The sequence below is a fragment of the Salmo salar genome, chromosome 18 (assembly GCF_965601325.2).
Source record: "Salmo salar chromosome 18, fSalSal1, whole genome shotgun sequence".
NCBI classification, from domain to species: domain Eukaryota; kingdom Metazoa; phylum Chordata; class Actinopteri; order Salmoniformes; family Salmonidae; genus Salmo; species Salmo salar.
This window is the reverse complement of record NC_138308.1, coordinates 88,917,373-88,933,903: the sequence shown is the minus strand read 5'-3', so window position 1 is coordinate 88,933,903 and position 16,531 is coordinate 88,917,373. Positions and strand designations below refer to the sequence as shown.

The 16,531-nt window shown below is 45.2% G+C and overlaps 1 long non-coding RNA gene across 1 annotated transcript; it reads left to right on the top strand.

Moving 5' to 3' along the window:
* The first annotated feature begins 436 nt into the window (after positions 1-436).
* Positions 437-16,220, top strand: LOC106595808 (uncharacterized). The gene is made up of 3 exons (XR_001326469.3): positions 437-757; positions 12,298-13,300; positions 14,154-16,220. It is a non-coding gene; the product is annotated as an uncharacterized LOC106595808 (long non-coding RNA).
* Positions 16,221-16,531: the final 311 nt, after the last annotated feature.

Below are 16,531 nucleotides of genomic sequence, written 5' to 3'. Positions count from 1 at the left end.
ACTACAGTCATAAATGTTAAAGTGTTAAAAACAGCAGTCAGATAAAAGCTATTCTTGAACCTGGTATTCCTGCTGTCCTTCCTCCACACAGTCAGCCTGCCCGACTGTCCTGTACCTCCCTCTGGATGGCAGCGGTGGCAGAGTAGAGAGAGAAACCGATGAAGTGAGGAAGTCATGCTGGTAGCGGAGGAGAGAGTAGAGAGAGACAGGACGGTGCTGTAGGACATGCTGGTGGCTGGTAGTGGAGTCCAGTAGAGAGTAGAGAGAGACAGGACGGTGCTGTAGGACATGCTGGTGGCTGGTAGCGGAGTCCAGTAGAGAGTAGAGAGAGACGACTGTTGCAGCACACAGTGTGTGTTGTCGGGGCGGATGTAGTGTGTGTGTAGTCGGGGCGGATGCATAGTGCGCGTAGTTGGGGCGGCCTTCTGACACTGAGGAAGTATAAGACTCTTGGCCGCCGAGCCTAAAGGAGCTAAAGCCGCAATAGAGGTATTCGGCGGCTTCACTGGCTGTGCTCCCGATACGCTTCTGGACAGCCACTGACTTGAGATCTCAAACAATTCCCTTTGAACCACGCAGCCATTTTTTCTTTTAATTTACCTCCAAGAAAATAGAAAATAGCAGCAGCTAGGATGAACACCAAAACAACCACCACCACCATTGTTGGCCTTCCTGTGTCGTCGCAGTGCTTCTCTTTGGGAGTGACAGTAACAGCTTCTGGATTTCCTCTCTGGTGGTCAGGGCCGAAGAAACACAGGTATGTCCCCTGATCAGAACGGCGTAGGTCAGTGAGGGGGAGGGAAATGTGTCCCTGTCTGTAAGCATCGTTGGACCCAGAATCCCAGTTCTCAAACCGAGGGCCATAGATTATATTCCCTGCCGTGACATTCAGAACAGTCTGTTCATTCTTTTTGCAGTAGATGTTTACCTCACTGTCAGGAGTTTGTTTATTAGTTAAGATATAGAAGTTGAGTTGAAAATTAGATCCAATGTAAGCAGGTTGGCCTACAACAATGGGGGCTAAAACTACAACTTTTACATCTTCTTGAGTCTTACCACAGTGACACTCAAACCACCCCATGTCATTAAATACAACAGAGGTGATGTTGAGATAGAGGTCTCCATCCCCATGTTTAACCCTGTTCTCAAAGCCCACTCCAGGTGTGAAATCTCCTCGGTACAGTGTAGCGACCGTGGTGTGTGTAACACCTGCTGATTCACTCTCATAGCGATGCTTCCATTCGACATCGCCGTGACATGATCCAGAGAAGGGGAGTGTGACAGTCTCATTCAAAACGACTGTAAATGTAGGAAGCACGGAGGATTCCGCAACGTAGAAAAGCACATGGTGGGAAAAAGCGATAAACACGGTCTTCAATAAACAATTCATCGTAGAAGTAGAATACTGCTCAGCGGTAGCGCTCTTCAGGCGGTTAACAGCTTCCTTCTGGCTTCTCTGGATGGCTTAGTGTCAGTGAGTAGAAAGGGAGTTGTAGTTAGAATCAGTAGGAGTGTCTATATCGGGGGGCGGCACTAGATAAAATAAAAAGTCAGCCGCTGTTTGACAGATGGGGGGGTTAGATCCTGAGCGGCTGCGCTTGTTAGACTCTTCCCTTACCCTGTTGACACGATGACAAAATAAAGGTGTGGTCGCTGGAGCGAAGGGGATAGGTTTTGTTGAATAAACAAGTTGTAAGGGAAGCGGGTGGTGGGTCACGATAGTGAATCATTCGAATGAGTTATTTTTTTTAATGAACGAAAAACAAGGAACCAGTTTTTTTTAACAACAACAATTAATACATGTAAAATGTAATGATATCATACAACCGCCAGTATAGAAAAGACACAAGGCATTGCTGTTGAACCAGCCTAGGGTAAGGGGTGGCCTATGGAGGGCTTGTGTTTTGAACATATGAAACGGAAAACAAGATATTGTTACACAATCATAACTTCTAAATACGAGGTATTCACTGAGGTTCACATATCTAGTTTCATGATGGGCCTGGACACATGTAGCCTTCATGATGGAGAGTGTTTTACGCACGCCCAAAACCGGAGCGACATGGCTAAAATAATGTAGGCCTGCCTACAATATAGAAAGGTCAGCAAATGTCAGCTCACTATTTTACTCCTCTCAAACTTGACCTTTTAATAAAGCTTTGTTGATTAAGATGCATTTCCAGTCGGTTTCACGAGACAAACAAACCGTTTATCAACAGCCTTGATTACTGGATAGGCTCTGCCTCCGATACCATAATACTGCTAAAACCAGCTTTTGGTTGGTATTCCATATCCCTGCTAACGCTGGCTGAAATTAGCACTTAAGGACACACCTCAAATATTTCCACACCTCCCGTCTGAGCTCAAACGAGCTGATAGAAGACAGGTAAATTACCAATCCTTGCGCAACAGTTGGAAAATAGCAGAGCGCTGACTTTAACAGGTTGAAATTGCTAACGAATGTGCGTGCATTTCACAGTAGCGCCACTTTAACGCCAGAAGAAAATAGAGCCTCTCCTAATATATATACAGTACCTGTCAAAAGTTTGGACACACCTACTCATTCAGTGCTTTTCTTTATTTGTACTATTCTCTACATTGTAGAATAATAGTGAAGACATCAAAACTATGAAATAGCACATATGAAATCAAGTAGTAACCAAAAAAGTGTTAAACAAATTAAAATATATTTTAGATTTTAGATTCTTCAAAGTAGCCACCCTTTGCCTTGATGACAGCTTTGCACACTCTTGTCATTCTCTCAACCACCTTCACCTGGAATGCTTTTCCAACAGTCTTGAAGGAGTTCCCACATATGCTGACCACTTGTTGGCTGCTTTTCCTTCACTCTGCGGTTCAACTCAACTCATCCCAAACCATCTCAATTGGGTTGAGGTCAGGTGATTGTGGAGTTTGAGTTTGAGTTTATTTTATTTTTACAGGGACAGTGCACATTAATCAACGTTTCAGTAAAAGTGCCGGTTTTAGCCAGCCGGCTAATTTTCAACCGCAGTCCCTGGGCAGGTTATTAAAACAATTACAATATAGACAATCATTGAACAGTGAGCACACGCAGAGTAACATAGGACAAGCAAGACATAGCATACAGACAGAGCAACATAGGACAAGCAAGATGTAGCATACAGACAGAGCAACATAGAACAAAAAGCAACAAGACAAAATCCATAAAAACAACAAAGTGTTTCCACACCTCACAAGCTACAGACAACAGACAACATGGAAAGCGGCAATACACAGCTAGGGATTATGTTCACAAGTCTGATTGACCTTTAGCCATGTCTTCATGCATTTTGTGAAAGTGTGATATGTGGTGCAGTTATGTGTGTCTGATGGCAGTGTATTCCAGACATGGGAAGCTCTCACAGAGAAAGCAGATTTACTAAAGGTGCTTTTCCTTAAGGGAACTATACAGTCACCTCTCATGGCAGACCTTGTGGATCTGCTGCCATATGTTTGGGTTTTCTGTTTTACAAAAATACTGAGTGGAGGGGGAGCTAGGCCATTTAGGATCTTGAATACAAGACATGCGTCGGTGTATTGCACAAGATTTTCCCAACTCAGGAGCTCATGCTTTCTGAGGATGTAACAGTGATGATGGCTATTGGGCTTTCTATCGAGCACTTTGAGAGCCTGTTTGTAGACAGACTGAATAGGTTTTAATGTTGTATAGCAAGCTTGGGTCCAACTAGTCAAGCAGTATGTTAAGTGGGGGAGTATCATCGATTTGAAATACAGTTTTGCTACCTCTGTGGTCAAACAATTTCGTATAAATCGGAAATTAGCTAGGTTGAATTTGGTTATTTGAATGACCTTTTTCACATGCTTTTTAAAAGAGAGGTTGGAATCAAGTATGAGTGGAGGCCAAGTCGTCTGATGCGGCACTCCATCACTCTCCTTGTTTGTCAAATAGCCCTTATACAGCCTGGAGGTGTGTTGGGTCATTGTCCTGTTGAAAAACAAATGACAGTCCGACTAAGCGCAAACCAGTTGGGATGGCATATCGCTGCAGAATGCGGTGGCAGCCATGCTGGTTATGTGTGCCTTGAATTCTAAATAAATCACAGACAGTGTCACCAGCAAAGCACCCCCACACCATCACACCTCATCCTCCATGCTTCAGGGTGGGAACCACACATGCGGAGATCATCCGTTCACCTACTCTGTGTCTCACAAAGACAAGGTGGTTGGAACCAAAAATCTCAAATTTGGACTCATCAGACCAAAGGACAGGATTCCACCTGTCTAATGTCTATTGCTCGTGTTTCTTGGCCCAAGCAAGTTTCTTTTTATTATTGGTGTCCTTTAGTAGTGGTTTCTTTGCAGCAATTCGACCATGAAGACCTGATTGACGCAGTCTCCTCTGAACAGTTGATGTTGAGATGTGTTTGTTACTTGAACTCTGTGAAGCATTTTTTAGGGCTGCAATCTGGAGGTGCAGTTAACTCTAATGAATTTATCCTCTGCAGCAGAGGTAACTCTGGGTCTTCCTTTCCTGTGGCGGTCCTCATGAGAGCCAGTTTCATCAAAGCGCTTGATGGTTTTTGTGACTGCACTTGAAGAAACTTTTAACGTTTTTGACATTTTCGGGATTGACTGATCTTCATGTCTTAAAGTAATGATGGACTGTCGTTTCTCTTTGCTTATTTGAGCTGTTCTTTTAACATATCAAATCAAATGAAATTGTATTAGTCACATGGACTGAATATAACAGGTGTAGTAGACCTTACAATGAAATGCTTACTTATGAGCCCCTAACCAACAATGCAGTTTCAAAAAAATGCAGATAAGAATAAGAGATAAAAGTAACAAGTAATTAAAGAGCAGCAGTGAAATAACAATATCGAGACTATATACAGGAGGGTACCGATACAGAGTCAATGTGCGAGGGCACCGGTTATTTGAGGTAGTATGTACATGTAGGTAGAGTTATTAAAGTGACTATGCATAGATGACAACAGAGAGTAGCAGTGGTGTAAAGAGGGGGTGAGGGGGGGGGGCCTGCAAATAGTCCGGGTAGCCATTTGACTAGATGTTCAGGAGTCTTATGGCTTGAGGGTAGAAGCTGTTAAGAAGCCTTTTGGACCTAGACTTGGCGCTCCGGTATAGCTTGCCATGCGGTAGCAGAGAGAACAGTCTATGACTAGGGTGGCTGGAGTCTTTGACAATTTTTAGGGCCTTCCTCTGACACCGCCTGGTATAGAGGTCCTGGATGGCAGGAAGCTTGGCCCCAGTGATGTACTGGGCCGTTTGCACTACCCTCTGTAGTGCCTTGCGGTCAGAAGCCGAGCAGTTGCCATACCAGGCAGTGATGCAACCAGTCAGGATGCTCTCGATGGTGCAGCTGTAGAACCTTTTTGAGGATCTGAGGACCCATGACTGTCTTGGTGTGCTTGGACCATGTTAGTTTGTTGGTGATGTGGACACCAAGGAACCTCTCAACCTGCTCCACTGCAGCCCGGTTGATGAGAATGGGGGCGTGCTCGGTCCTCATTTTCCTGCAGTCCCCAATCATCTCCTCTGTCTTGATCACGTTGAGGGAGAGGTTGTTGTCCTGGCACCACACGGCCAGGTCTCTGACCTCCTCCCTATAGGCTGTCTCGTCATTGTCAGTGATCAGGTCTACCACTGTTGTGTGATCTGCAAATTTAATGATGGTGTTGGAGTTGTGCCTGGCCGTGCAGTCATGAGTGAACAGGGAGTACAGGAGGGGACTGAGCACGCAACCCCGAGGGGCCCCTGTGTTGAGGATTAGCCTTGCGGATGTGTTGTTACTTACCCTTACCACCCGGGCGTGGCCCATCAGGAAGTCCAGGATCCAGTTGCAGAGGGAGGTGTTAGTCCCAGGGTCCTTCGTTTATTGATGTGCTTTGAGGGCACTATGGTGTTGAACGCTGAGCTTTAGTCAATGAATAGAATTCTCACATAGGTGTTCCTTTTGTCCAGGTGGGAAAGGGCAGTGTGGAGTGCAATGGAGATTGCATCATCTGTGGATCCGTTGGGGTGGTATGCAAATTGGAGTGGGTCTAGGGTTTCTGGCATGATGGTGTTGATGTGAGCCATGACCAGCCTTTCAAAGCATTTCATGGCTACAGACGTGAGTGCTTCGAGTCGGTAGTCATTTAGGCAGGTTACCTTAGTGTTCTTTGGCACAGGGACTTTGGTGGTCTGCTTAAAACATATTATTATAGACTCGGACAAGGAGAGTTTGAAAATGTCAGTGAAGACACTTGCCTGTTGGTCAGCACATGCTCGCAGTACACGTCCTGGTAATCCATCCGGCCCTGCGGCCTTGTGAATGTTGACCTGTGTAATGGTCTTACTCACATCGGCTGCGGAGAGCGTGATCACACAGTCTTCCAGAACAGCTGGTGCTTTAATGCATGTTTCAGTGTTATTTGCCTCGAAGCGAGCATAGAAGTAGTTTAGCTCATCTGGTAGGCTCGTGTCACTGGGCAGCTCTCGGCTGTTTTTCCATTTGTAGTCTGTAATGGTTTGCAAGCCCTGCCACATCCGACGAGCATCAGAGCCGGTGTAGTACGATTCGATCTTAGTTCTGTATTGACGCTTTGCCTGTTTGATGGTTCGTCGGAGGGCATAGCGGGATTTCTTATTAGAGTCCGGGTTAGAGTCCCGCTCCTTGAAAGCTGCAGCTCTAGCCTTTAGCTCAGTGCGGATGCTGCCTGTAATCCATGGCTTCTGGTTGGGGAATGTATGTACAGTCACTGTGGGGACGACATCATCGATGCACTTATTGATGAAGCCAATGACTGATGTGGTGTACTCCTCAATGCCATCGAAGGAATCCCAGAACATATTCCAGTCTGTGCTATTAAAATAGTCCTTTAGCTTAGCATCTGCTTCCTCTGACCACTTTTTAATTGATCTGGTCACTGGTGCTTCCTGCTTTAATTTTTGCTTGTAAGCAGGAATCAGGAGGATAGAATTATGGTCAGATTTGAATTATTGTAACGATCGTTATATAAATAATCGGACCAAGGCGCAGCGTGAGTAAAGTTCCACATATTTATTACAGTGAAACTTCAAAACAACAAACAATTAACGAACGTGCAATACGTAGCGCACAAAGGCACTCATACAAACAATATCCCACAATGCAGGTGGGAAAAGGGACACACTAAGTATGATCCCCAATTAGAGGCAACGATGTTCAGCTGCCTCCAATTGGGAACCATACTCACACACCAACATAGAACTATAATAATTAGAAAACCCCCCTAGTCACGCTCTGACCTATTACACCATAGAGAACCCAGAGGGCTCTCTATGGTTAGGACGTGACAGTGCCCCCCCAAAAGATGCGGACTCCGACCGCAAAACCTGAACCTAGATGGGGAGGGTTAGGGTGGGCAACTAGCGTCGGTGGCGGCTCTGGTGCGGGACATGGCACCCGCTCAGACTGCGGATCCGGCCATGAAGCTGGGCTGAACGCCGTGCCCGGACTGGGCACCAGAGCAGAGGAAGGCTCCGGCCATGGAGCAGGACTGGACGCCGTGCCTGGACTGGGCACCGGCGCAGAGGAAGGCTCCGGCTATGGAGCCGTGCCTGGACTAGGCACCGGCGCAGAGGAAGGCTCCAGCCATGGCACCGGCGCAGGAAGCTCCGGGCCGTGGACCGTCACTGGAGGCTCTGGACTGTGAACCGTCGCTGGAAGCTCCGGGCCGTGGACCGTCACTGGAGGTTCCGGGCTGTAGACCGTCGCTGGAGACTCAGGGCTGGTGACACACTCTTCAGGGTGAGTGCGTGGAGCCGGCACAGGACGTACCGGGCTGGCAAGGCGCACTGGAGGCCTGGTGCGTGGAGCCGGCACAGGTTTCACCGGACTGATGACCCGCTCCTCAGGGCACCTGTGCTGCAGTATACACCTAACCAACATCTCTCTCCGATCTCCCTCCTCCAACTGCTCCATCGACTCCCAGACGGTCTCTGGCTCTCTCCTCGGCTCGACCGACCGCCACTTGTGCCCCCCCCCCAAAAAAACTTGGGGTTGCCCTTGGGCTGTTTGTGGCCGTGGACCCCGGCGTTGTCCTCCTATATATATACATAATCTAATGTTTTGCTTTCGTTGTAAAGCCTTTTTGAAATCGGACAGTGTGGTTAGATTAACTTCTCTAGGACCGGCGGGATGAATTCGTCCCACCTACGTAACAGCCAGTTGAATCCTGTGGCGCGATTTTCAAATACCTTAGAAATGCTATTACTTCAATTTCTCAAACATATGACTATTTTACAGCATTTTAAAGACAAGACTCTCGTTAATCTAACCACACTGTCCGATTTCAAAAAGGCTTTACAACGAAAGCAAAACATTAGATTATGTCAGCAGAGTACCCAGCCAGAAATAATCAGACACCCATTTTTCAAGCTAGCATATAATGTCACAAAAACCCAGAAGACAGCTAAATGCAGCACTAACCTTTGATGATCTTCATCAGATGACACACCTAGGACATTATGTTATACAATACATGCATGTTTTGTTCAATCAAGTTCATATTTATATCAAAAAACAGCTTTTTACATTAGCATGTGACTAGCATGTGACTAGCATTCCCACCGAACACTGCCGGTGAATTTACTAAATTACTCACGATAAACGTTCACAAAAAGCATAACAATTATTTTAAGAATTATAGATACAGAACTCCTCTATGCACTCGATATGTCCGATTTGAAAATAGCTTTTCGGTGAAAGCACATTTTGCAATATTCTAAGTAGATAGCCCGGCATCACAGGGCTAGCTATTTAGACACCCAGCAAGTTTAGCATTCACCAAAGTCAGATTTACTATGAGAAAAATGTTATTACCTTTGCTGTCTTCGTCAGAATGCACTCCCAGGATTTCTACTTCAATAACAAATGTTGGTTTGGTCCCAAATAATCCATTGTTATATCCAAATAGCGGCGTTTTGTTCGTGCGTTCAAGACACTATCTGAAAGGGTAAATAAGGGTTACGAGCACGGCGCATTTCGTGACAAAAAATGTCTAAATATTCCATTACCGTACTTCCAAGCATGTCAACCACTGTTTAAAATCAATTTTTATGCCATTTTTCTCGTAAAAAAGCGATAATATTCTGAATCTGCGTTTAGGTAAACAGACGAAAGAAAATAAAGCATGGGGTTGACTCGGGCACGCGCCTAAGCCCATAGTACTCTGATCGGCCACTTGCCAAAAGCGATAATGTGTTTCAGCCAGAGGCTGCCTCGATATCGTTCAGCTTTTTCCCGGGCTCTGAGAGCCTATGGGAGCCGTAGGAAGTGTCACGTTAGAGCAAAGATCCTCAGTCTTCAATAAAAAGAGCCAAGATGAAACACAACTTGTCAGACAGGCCACTTCCTGCATGGAATCTTCTCAGGTTTTGGCCTGACATTTGAGTTCTGTTATACTCACAGACACCATTCAAACAGTTTTAGAAACTTTAGGGTGTTTTCTATCCAAAGCCAATAATTATATGCATATTCTAGTTACTGGGCAGGAGTAGTAACCAGATTAAATCGGGTACGTTTTTTATCCGGCCGTGTCAATACTTCCCCCTAGCCCTAACAGGTTAACAACCTGGTCTCATGTACAACATGTAAAAAAAAAGCTAAATGTATGAAATGTTGCAAATTCTAGCTAGGTCTCTAGGTGGCTAACGTCAGCTAGCTGATTAACTTTAGCTAGACTAGGGGTTAGGGTTAAGGTTAGGAGTTAGGTTTAAGGGTTAAGGTTTGGGTTACCTAAAAGGGTTAAGTTTAGGGTTATGGGAAGGGTTAGCTAACATGCTAAGTAGTCGCAAAGTAGAGAAAGTGAGGCAGGAAGTGTAGTGGAGGGACATATAGGTTACCATCTCCATCTGCATGGCCTGATGAGCCAGGGGTTAAACATCACTGCTTGCATCCCTACCAACTGGGCCTGGGGCATCTGGGCATACAAGGCCTGGGCTTGGGCTTGTTTGGCTTGATGGGCTTGCGACTGGTGGGCATTTAGGGCCTGAGCGTGGGCCTGATAAAGCCTATGGATTGAGTAGAATATAATATAACTTTGTGCCAAGGATGCAAGTTGTATATACATGTAGTAGAGTTAAAATGGTTATTCCAGCAAACTTCAAATTATTAGCATAGTACACAACGCAGAACAGAACAATCAGGTTGAGGGTCAGTGGCCAAAAGCCCGCGAACAGGAATATTCCAAGTTCAGACAGAAGGGGGGAGTCAGATCGCCAGGAACTTTACTTTTGGTTTCTAATTTTAATTGTTGCGCTACTGGTGATGCCTGTTGATGTTAGGTAGGCAGCTACAGTAGCTGAATGATGTTAACATCTTCAGGTTTTGTTTCATTAAATGTATTTTATTTTATCTGGGTGCTTACGTCACCTACTAACACCCTGGTACTACCCATAGCTCCCGCTCTCCTCAGTCTGAGAAAACACTGAGAGAGAAAGGTATGGGTTGCAGATTACTCCTTTGTAGAAGTCCATAACGTGAAATAAATAAACGTCCCAAGGTTAATGCTGTAGATATTGTTATAAGGGGATGTGAGACTATCGAAACACGTAACTTTCAGAGTTTTATTGTTGTTATTAATATAGTTACAGAGTGCTAAAAGTGTTGCTAGCTAGCATGACTTTCTTTCTGTGATGCAGACGGCTAGCTGAGCTGCCGACTAGTGATGGTGTTGCATTATGGGGGATGTCGTTTTTGCCCTCTAAGGCGATTTTACGTTGTAACTTGTTTGTGTTGCAGTGGTTTTGTACATGAGTTGTTGTATTTTGCTACTATCAACACTGAAAGCACCTAGCAATGTATTGGGGATGTGAGACAGGATATGTGTTTTACCTTTCTTCATGCTCCTGTGTAGAACAACTTGTCAGGTGGTGCATTGGAGACTGATGTGTTCCTGTCCTGTCTTTTCATAATACTATTGCAGGTATGGTTCTATTGTCTAAGAATTAATATTATACATTCTTTGTATTAAGGACTGGTTATTATTTTATACTATACATTATGGCTTTATGTATGAGTGTGATTGTGAGAGTCTGAGAAAACACAGAGAGAAAGAACAACTTGTCAGGTGGTGCATTGGAGACTGATGTGTTCCTGTCCTGTCTTTTCATAATACTATTGCAGATCAACATAAAAGCCTAAAAGACAGCCGTGGTGTCGCTCTTCATTTCTTGGTTCTCCTGTGGTGCATAAGAGACCCGCTACATACATGTAGTTATTACCATGCATGAGATGCCCACATTGTAGCCTGTACTTTTAATATATTCACTGATCATGTACTTTACCTCGGCAAATAAAGGTGCAGTTCAGGTATGAATGTTTTTGAGATAATTTTTCAGTCATATCCAATACCAGGAGGATCAAATTCCAGTCTTTGATGCTGTGTCTGCATGGATGTATTACATTTATCCACTTCAACAGTGTTTACAATCTTTGTCCTGGGACATCAATGGTTACATATTGTAACTATGCAATAGTTTAACTAGTTAAAGGATGATTTGTTATTCATATATACAGAAATAGAATTTAAAAAAACTTCTCTCTCTCCCTTCTCTCACCCCCTTCCCTCTCCTCCTCTCCCCCTCACTCCCTTCTCTCTCTCACTTCTCTCTCCCCCTCCCTCCCTCCCCCTTCTCTCCGTTCTTTCTTCCCCTCTCCCCTTCTCTCTCCGCCTCTCCCCATTCTCTACCATCTCACTCTCTCCCCCTTCTCTCTCCTCCTCACTCCCTTCTCTCTCCCCTCACTCCCCATTTCCCCCTTCTCTGTCCCCCTCTCCCCTTCTCTCTCCCCCTCCTCTCTCCCCCTCTTCCCCTCTCTCACTTTTCTCTCTCCTATCCCCTCCCTCCATCCCCCTACTCTCTCCACCTCTCTCCGTTCTTCTCCCTTCTTTCTCCCCCTCTCCCCCTTCTCTCTCCCCATTCCCTCCCATCTCCCTCTCTTCCCCTCTCTCCCTATCTCCCTCTTCCCCTCTCTCCCTTCTCTCTCCCCATCTCTTCCCCTCTCTCCCTTCTCCCCATCTGCCTCTCTTCCCCTCTCTCACTTCTCTCTCCCCCTCTCTCCCTTCTTTCTCCCCCTCTCCGCCTCTCCTCCCTCTCTCTGCCCCTCTCCCCCTTCTCTCTCCCCGTTCTCCCTCTCTTCCCCTCTCTCCCTTCTCTCTTCCCCTCTCTCCCTTCTCTCTCCCCATCTCTTCCCCTCTCCCACTTCTCTCTCCCCCTCTTCCCCTCTCTCACTTCTCTCTCCCCCTCTCTCCCTTCTCTCTCCCCCTCTAGCTGTTCTCTCCCTTCTTTCTCCCCCTCCTCTCTCCCCCTCTCCCCCTTCTCCCCATTCTCTCTCTCCCTTCTCTCTCCCCCTCCCTTCCCCTTCTCTTTCCCCCTCACCCCCTCTCTCCCTTCTCTCTCCCCATCTCTTCCCCTCTCCCCCTACTCTCTCCCCCTCTTCCCCTCTCTCCCTTCTCTCTCCCCCTCTAGCTGTTCTCCCCCTTCTCTCTCCCCCTCCCTCCCCCTTCTCTCTCCCCCCTCTCTCCCTTCTCTCTCCCCAACTCTCCCTCCTCTCTCCACCTCTCCCCTTCTCTCTCCGTCTCTTGCTCCATCACTTCTACAACCGGTACTTCCAGTAGTGCCGCATTGAGCTTCAATGAACATTTCCAGCTATCAAAACCACCACCACTACCCCCTGGACCAGCCACGGACTACCCAGGTTTGATGCCCCAAAGTCCGCCTCCACCTCATCCACCACCCATTGAGCCAGTGGAAGCAGTGGAGAGACACCAGTGCTCAACACCCTCTCCCCAGGTTTAGGTGACCCTAGCCATGCTAGTGATGGGAATGGAGGGGCATCTATGATGGATGCCAGCATCATGACTTCCACAAGCTGTCTGTTCAAGCCAAGCCTACCACCACCACCACTTCCACCAAGGGGGGGCCCTGTCGTCCGGCCTCTGCCCATGCTCGGTGAGGGTTCCCAGGCACAGCTCCGGCCACCGATGGCCTCCCCTTGATGTCTCTCTCCAACCCCCTCTACAGAGAGTCTATGATGACTTCTCACAACTGTGCCAACACAGCCTCCTCCTCTTCCTCCTCTTCCTCCTCTTCCTCCTCCTTCGCTCCAGTCTTCCCTCCATCCCTGCCCTGCGCTAACTGTGGCTACATCCAGGGCTCTACAGCCCCCACTACCTCACGGCTGCCCCAAAGAGGACAGGCTAGTCCGGAGAGACTCTACTACCTCCATCCCCTCTATATATCCACAAAGAGAGATCTAAATTGACAAATAAAGGTATCCTGCATTTTATGTGTTTTTCTCTGTTAATCAGTTACTTTCTCTGTTAATCAGTTATTTTCTCTGTTAATCAGTTTTTTTCTCTGTTAATCAGTTACTTTCTCTGTTAATCAGTTATTTTCTCTGTTAATCAGTTACTTTCTCTGTTAATCAGTTATTTTCTCTGTTAATCAGTTATTTTCTCTGTTAATCAGTTATTTTCTCGGTTAATCAGTTATTTTCTCGGTTAATCAGTTATTTTCTCTGTTAATCTGTTACTTTCTCTGTTAATCAGTTATTTTCTCTGTTAATCAGTTATTTTCTCTGTTAATCAGTTATTTTCTCTGTTAATCAGTTATTTTCTCTGTTAATCAGTTACTTTCTCTGTTAATCAGTTATTTTCTCTGTTAATCAGTTACTTTCTCTGTTAATCAGTTACTTTCTGTTAATCAGTTATTTTCTCTGTTAATCTGTTACTTTCTCTGTTAATCTGTTACTTTCTCTGTTAATCAGTTATTTTCTCTGTTAATCAGTTTCTCTGTTAATCAGTTTCTCTGTTAATCAGTTACTTTCTCTGTTAATCAGTTACTTTCTCTGTTAATCAGTTATTTTCTCTGTTAATCAGTTACTTTCTCTGTTAATCAGTTACTTTCTCTGTTAATCAGTTATTTTCTCTGTTAATCAGTTACTTTCTCTGTTAATCAGTTTCTCTGTTAATCAGTTACTTTCTCTGTTAATCAGTTACTTTCTCTGTTAATCAGTTATTTTCTCTGTTAATCAGTTACTTTCTCTGTTAATCAGTTACTTTCTCTGTTAATCAGTTACTTTCTCTGTTAATCAGTTATTTTCTTTGTTAATCCGTTTTTTTCAGGTGGCCAACAGGGGGCAGCAGAGGCACACCATTCCATAACAACAGCTATACTTGTAGGAGTGTTTACATTTTGTGATGTAACCCCATAATTAGGTTGGGGGTTTTTTCCCAAATGGCACCCTACTCCCTATATAGTGCACTACTTCTAACCAGGAACCATGGGGCTCTTGTCAAAGATAGTACACTATATAGGGAAGGTTCTGACATATGTAATATTACTGCTACAGTATATTGGTGGGGCTTACTATGTGGTTATCTGGATCTGTAGCCAGTGGGTGGGGTTTACTATGTGGTTATCTGGATCTGTAGCCAGTGGGTGGGGCTTACTATGTGGTTGTCTGGATCTGTAGGCAGTGGGTGGGGCTTACTATGTGGTTGTCTGGATCTGTAGCCAGTGGGTGGGGCTTACTATGTGGTTGTCTGGATCTGTAGCCAGTGGGTGGGGCTTACTATGTGGTTGTCTGGATCTGTAGCCAGTGGGTGGGGCTTACTATGTGGTTGTCTGTATCTGTAGCCAGTGGGTGGGGCTTACTATGTGGTTGTCTGGATCTGTAGCCAGTGGGTGGGGCTTACTATGTGGTTGTCTGGATCTGTAGCCAGTGGGTGGGGCTTACTATGTGGTTGTCTGGATCTTGCAGGCAGTGGGTGGGGCTTACTATGTGGTTGTCTGGATTTGTAGCTAGTGGGTGGGGCTTACTATGTGGTTGTCTGGATCTGTAGCCAATGGCTTGTTATTGGCTACCCATATATTAACATCTCATACAGTAAGGCATAGCAATAGTAGCATAGGAATCCTGTATATATGATGTAATAACCTAATAATGAATATTATATTGTCCTGACTGTCCTGATCAGGTCAGGTTACAGGAGACCACAACACTACAGATTATCTCTCAACCCCCAACAGAGGAGGAGAGATCTAGGGGTCTGAAGATGTGGGGGTTTTATGACCCCTCACGCCCATGATAGTCTTAGGCCACAGAGAAATTCCTTTGTCCTCTCACTGTGGAGAACCTGCCTCAGAACATTAAACATGCAATAAAGGGACTTTGGAACAATGGTTTCCGTCAGCCACAAGGGTGGTTATGACGATAGATGGGATATGAAAATGTGTGTAATTTTTGTTTTGTTATTAAAGGTTAATAGATGACGTTATTACGAAAACATTGTACCTTTAAGAGTTTTCACAGTATATGCCTGATGTTTATACATTGTACGTTGTGTGGAAAATGTCCAAATCAAAGAGAATGTTTTGGTAAAGATGAAATGTGAAGTTAGTTGTCTAAAATTGGATTTGGGTAAAATCTAGACCTCCAGCCTCTTAACTTGGTCCGCCCAGAGAATTGCCCTAAAGGCGGTTACGCCCACTTCTGACCCGAGGGTATTAGACATGGGAGTTAAGAATTAACATACAGACTAAGTGACCCAAGCTGCAGCAGAGGTCTAAAAAGTCAACGAACCCCAAAACGCAACACAAGGAAGAAGACAAATAAATATTCTTCTACCCATGCTATGGATGAGTAGCTGTGTCTAAGCGGGTGAACTCAAGCCGGAACACCTGGCCTACACACCTGGCCTACTGGTATCTACGCTGTTTCATTCCTACGTTGTGAGCTCTGAGCTACAGACCTGGCTGTCCTCAGACGACCCCTTTCAGAGCCAGGGCGAGGAATCAGACCACTAAGCCAAAAGGACACTGACATCGTGAGGACAACCAGAGAGTTGCGCCGGAGAAGTGCGTCATTGAGAAGCCTAAACGACCCACGCGGAGCTTCCCATCTGAGACCTCCAACACGTAATTACATCATTATATTCTGACCCATAAGAGCGGCAGTTCGGGGCAAGGCTAGGGTTAAAATAAGCATAGCTGACAAATGCACCCAAATGTATATTTCTCTTGTGTACTTTCTCTTGTTCTCTCTCTTTTAAATCCCGTTTTGGGTAACACGCGCCATAGTGTGTTGGCCCGTTATACTAAGTCCTAATCAATAGCCTAGACTGTGTTTTGTGTATGTGTATCTTTTATCATCATTTTAGTTTTCTAGTAAATAAATAATCAACTAAAATTGGTGTGGTACGAACTCATTGGTGGGACCCGGGTTTGTGCAGATTCACGGATTATGCGACGTTCAGAATGAGACTGTAGAGGAAATTGATTAATTAGCGACTGTTGTAAAATCGATATTCTGATATTCTTTGAGTTAATTTGGGAAATAGAAACTCAATAAAAATTATTTTCCCATGGTGCCCCAGGTTAATGAGTTAATAATTGCTTGATTAATTTAATCACGCAATTATAAACCGTTAATCATTCGATGAGCAACAGTCGTCACATTAACTAATACGTCACAACAATATAGAATTAAAGTAAATTATGT